The sequence below is a fragment of the Siphateles boraxobius genome, unplaced genomic scaffold (assembly GCF_051911475.1).
Source record: "Siphateles boraxobius isolate OS27281-9 unplaced genomic scaffold, OSU_SipBor_1 111, whole genome shotgun sequence".
Classification (NCBI taxonomy): Eukaryota; Metazoa; Chordata; class Actinopteri; order Cypriniformes; family Leuciscidae; genus Siphateles; species Siphateles boraxobius.
Window position 1 is genome coordinate 1489585 of NW_027508713.1, and position 5416 is coordinate 1495000.

General features: G+C 38.9%; 1 protein-coding gene across 3 annotated transcripts in view; it reads left to right on the plus strand.

Annotated features, from left to right (window-relative positions):
* Positions 1-356: 356 nt before the first annotated feature.
* Positions 357-5416, plus strand: part of adgrl1b (adhesion G protein-coupled receptor L1b) — a 92205-nt gene continuing 87145 nt past the window's right edge. Inside the window, exon 1 of one of the 3 annotated variants that reach the window (XM_077197490.1) lies at positions 357-1762. The gene's annotated coding sequence lies outside the window, so the exon portion shown is untranslated. The remainder of the gene's footprint in view (positions 1763-5416) is intronic. The other 2 variants (XM_077197489.1, XM_077197491.1) reach the window with 2 other exon arrangements.

Genomic DNA, 5416 nt, shown 5'->3' on the forward strand with positions numbered 1-5416 from the left:
GTTGTTTCAAAGTCCACATTACAATTTAGAGTGATCTGTTATCAGAAGTAACTGTCTGAGTTATGCATTTCAGAAATACATCAAAATCACAGTTAGCTAAACGTATTAATTTAAACAATGTAGCAGCCTAATTTAAGGCACAACAATGAGCTCATTGAAGTAATAAATACTTGTTTGTTAGCAAATGATAATGACATTTAGAAAAATGTAGCATACATGTAGCCTAATTTATGACTGTCTAAAAAGGACAAGCATTACAGAACTCATGTCAGAATTCATTCATGTCCATGTCCACTGTCATGAACTATATATGATGTAGAGAAGCACGCGCAGAGAGAGAGAGAGAGAGAGAGAGAGAGAGAGAGAGAGAGAGAGAGAGAGAGAGAGAGAGCGCTAGGGAATGAAGCAGGGCGTTCGCGTTCTCTCTGTCAAAGCGTTCGCGTTATGTTCGCCTGGTCACGCCTGCCGCATCCAGAACAAACGGGAATAGCATTTCTCTCCCGTCAGGCACCGACACGCTTCCACATTAGAGTCAATAGTTAGGGTTCGGTCAGTTATTTGCCCGAAACACCGAGGCCTGTGCTTTTCTCGCCGTGTGTTTCTATTGTATGCAGAATCCATGACAGCCGCATCTTCCATTGATCTGTTGATATCTGGGATCTTCTTCACTGCTGTCGTTTACTACGAGCTCAACATCTGGACACGATCACAGGCTCTTCTCTTTGATATTACACCGAGAATCCTGTTTTGATGAAGACATTTTTTTTTTGTTGAACACGGTGAATGTAGATGTGAACGCAGCCTTTTTATTCATATAAGCAAAACAGTGTTTTTCTAGTCGTCGTGTTTTCGTGATTTAGATTCAGCCATCGTTCCGTGCAGGCCGTGGTTTTAGTCACGGATCTACACGATTGGTTTCTGCGCTAAATGTCGCGAATGTTGTTGATTATCGGTGTTATTTATTGCGGATTTAAACCGTTTTTTAAATCCTCGTGAATGGGGAGCGGCGCGAGGCGCGAATTTGCGTCCGCAGCAAACGACGCTTTTATTTTTGACTGAACTCAATTTCTCCTTTTTATTATAATGCTTATTTTTGTTTTTCGATGAAAATCGCCTGTCTACTAGACAAGGATCACCTTCTGTTCGGTCGTGGACGGGGAGCGGCGCCAGGCGGGATTTTACGACGTATAACATACAATATATTTTTTTACTTCAGCTCGATTCCTCATCGTTAATATTGTTTTTAAGTGTTTAATTCTTGATGAAAATCACCTGTGCACCAGAAGAGGATCACCCTCAGCTCTTCGTCTCATTGCAATACCCTTGACGATCAACAGTTCATCGCGTAAAAGCGACATGCCTCGAAATACGCGCGACTAGAGCGTTTCGACGTCGAATCGAAGAATTTCTGCTGTGCTCATAATGAGTAACAAACCAAAACGTTTCTCATTTTCACTCATGGATGCTTTTGATGCTATTTGGTAATTTGTCTTATCGACAGCGTCAGGAGACTGTCTGTATTCATATTGGATTATATCATTCCCCGTGTGTATTATTCCTCCTGCGTGTTTATGACTGAAGACACTCTGTAAGGTGGATTTTAAATACCATGTTTTTGGTCCATTACCGTCTGGAAGATGGCAGCTGATTAAATTTTAATCTTGATGCATTCTGGCGACACGGGAGGAGAAGAGGAGAAGCGAGTGAATCGGGGAGGAGAGGAGAGAGGAGAGGATGTAGGGTGGATACGGAACGCCAAAAGGTACGAATGAATGAATGAACGAACGAACGAACGGGTGTTCAGTTAACTCCAAAACACACACATCTCTATACATCACTGTCTATATTCCACATCTCACGTCACTTCATACACATTTATGTTAATGAGGATATATCATAATTCTGGTGTTTTTTCTATTGCATTTTGGAATGTGTGTGTGTTTGTGTGTGTGTGTTTGTAGTACACACACACATATATATATATATATATATATATATATATATATATATATATATATATATATATATATATATATATATATATTCCACATCTACACGTCACTTAATATATCATAATTCTAGTGTTTCTCTATTGCATTTTATTATTTGTGTGTTTGTGTGTTTATTCCACATCTACATGTCCTTCACATGATTCTAGTTTTTTCTATTGCATTGTAGTATTTGTATGTGTGTGTGTGTGTGTGTGTGTGTGTGTGTGTTTGTAGTACACACATGTAAATAATTTAATGTATGACTCACATACATATAACATACATAGCCTACAACTAGAAACTGAATGCCCCCCCCAGTACAAATTTATTAACAAAATTACATTTATATTTAACATCTGAGGACAACCCCATCCCTAAAGTATAGTATACACACACACACACACACACACACACACGTATAATAATTTAATGTATGACTCGCATACATATAACTAGAAACTGAATGCCCCCCCCCCCCCCCCCATACAAATTTTATTAACAAAATTACATTTATATTACATCTGAGTAACAATTAGCTACATCTGAGGACAAACCCCATCCCTAAAGTATAGTACACACACGTATATAAAACATATCATTGCATACACATATCACTGTATGCACACACTTAGGCACACATTCTCCATGCACAGACCTATATCTCATACACACACGCAGGCACGCACGCGTTGTGGTCATTTTTCATTGGATGTAAATTGAGTTACAGGCCAAAGGCGCGCTGAACGCTGCGGATCGTGAGTGGTGTGTAAATGTGCTGGCGCCAGTGTCTGCTGGTGCATTCTGACAGACCTCCATCTCTCCCCACCCAACATCTCCTCCATCACACACACACACACACACACACACACACACTCACACACACGCACGTACACACAAGCACACGCACACACTGCATCTGAGCAATGCTTTTGAGTAGAGGTGTGTGTCATAGCTGTCAACCCTCCCGTTTTTTCCGGGTTTCTCACGTATTTTAGCTCTTTTCCCGCTGTCTTCCCGTTTTAGTATTTTCCCGTAAAATATCCCGTATTTTTACGCTCTGATTGTGTGAGACGTACAAGCTCGGGCAGATTCGGCTTGAAGTTGTTCATCCTCGGATGCGGCGCCGCAATCGCTGTTACAAAAAAAGCCGTGCACACAGCAAAGCGAAATGTGGTCTTGCGCACCCAACTGGTCATTTTTGCCGCGCGCACCTTCGCGCTCATGCGGACGCGTCGAGTATAAACCATGGTATAAACAAAGCTTAACCCTAACTCCGTGTCAGCGTGCGCTCTGATCTGTAAAGGGGCACAGACCTCTACCAAATCATCTCCTGCAGCATCCTCCGAACTTCCGAAGCACCACTAACTCCGCCTCCGTTTCCCTCGTAAGCTGATATTAGTATTTAAACATTCTCTATGATAAAAAATTTAACAAATATTTTAATAACACGATTTTGGCGGTTATAGAGTTCTAATGACGGTGTTCAACTATAACCGTCGGTCTCACGGTTACGGTCACACCCCTAACACACACACACACACACACACACACACACACACTGTCTCTCTCTACCTCTCTCTCTCTCTCTCTCTCTCTCACACACACCCACTGTCTCTTTCTCTCTCTCATACACACACACACACACTGTCTCTTTCTCTCTCTTACATATGTAGGCCTATATGTAGTTATAAACTCTTTAGATTGTTAATGATTAGTGCTTTTTTTTTTAAAGTTTGTGGGTAAGAATCGTGTAAAAAAATCCCTTATTTTGGGGATGGATTCCGGGAAATCTCCCTTATTTTCAATGTTCAATGTTGACAGCTATGGTGTGTGTGTGTGTGTGTGCCTGATTTAGGGGCAAAATATGATTGCTTATAAGTGAGCTAAATCTGAAAAAACTCCCCCTTTGTTTGTCTTTAATTGGGAAAAATTGGTTAAAAAATATGGTCAATATTGTTTCACAAATTGCGTTAGTCATATAAGGTCTATAGTACTGTATGGCCATTTTAGATACAATCAAACCAAAAGTTATTCAGACACCAGAGATATAATTTTAGATTTTTTTGTTTTACTAGTGTGTGCAGGACACTATAGTTCATTTATGTATTCATGAAGCATTGCTTGGTGATTGGTTGAGCTAAACTGGTATTATCTAATTGTGTAGTTAAATTTAACAGCTGACAGATATTCAACATAATTCATGTGTGAGAGTCTAACAGAAGGACGGACAAAACCAGTCAAATATCAACTGAGTTCTTGTCATATTTTATTAGCATTTTCTAAACTATAGCGAATAAACTGTGATAATGTGAGAAATGTTGAAGGTGTCTGAAAAGATTTTGGCTCGACTGTATAAGTGTGTGTGTTCTGGGATACTTGCCTATATTTTGAGGATAAATTTGTCTACAGAAGTGAGCTAAATCTGATGAAACTGGGACATCAGGGAGCGAAAATATTATGCTAATGCTAAAAAATTAGACGTTTAAGGTTGGTTTTAGTCCTCATTTGTTCTTGGTTATGTAAGTAAACGTGTTTGTGTTTAATAGACAGATATAGAGAAGAAAGAGTGTGTTTATAAAGACACACTTAATGATCTTGTGAAGATCCACGGGTGGTTGAGCGAGCAAAGACTCGATACACAAACACATGCAAAAACACTGGCTACTAGTCAAAGCAGGAAATGATCTCATATGTCACTTCTCTTGTTTGTTTATTGGTAAAAGAAAAATTGTGAAATGCAGTATATCTGTGGATTCTGCATGTGATAAAGAAACACTGTGTGAAATGAACTCATAACTCATAAATAGATAAATACATTGACATTGACCCCTGAGCTGGTGGTCATTCGTTTATCCGCTAACGTTTGTGGTCAGATTTATAGCGCTGAATAAATAGGTATTATTTATGTGTTTTGCTTTCTCAGCGGTTTGGTGTTCTTGCTGGTAAAAATACTTCTTTTCCCAGTGTATCATGCAGAAGTCATTTATCAGCTGATTTCCTTAAAGCGTAAACGCTTCTAAACATCAGTCTTTGGGAAACCTGTTTGAAAACAGTCAGTATTGGTGACCCTGGACCACATAACCAATCATAAGGGCACATTTTTACAAAAAATTTAATTACATTTTAATAAAATAAATAGGCTGTCCATTGATTTATGGTTTGTTACGGTAGGACAATATTTGGCCGAGATACAACTATGAAAATCTGGAATCTGAGGGTGCAAACAAATCTAAACATTGAGAAAATCGACTTTAAGTTGTTAATATATGTTCGCGATTGTGCTGCACTCACTCACAGAAATGAATGTTTTATATATTTATGGTAGGAATATTTACAAAATATCTTCATGGAACATGATCTTTATATTATATCCTAATGATTTTTGGCATAAAAGAAAAATCTATGATTTTGACCCATACAATGTA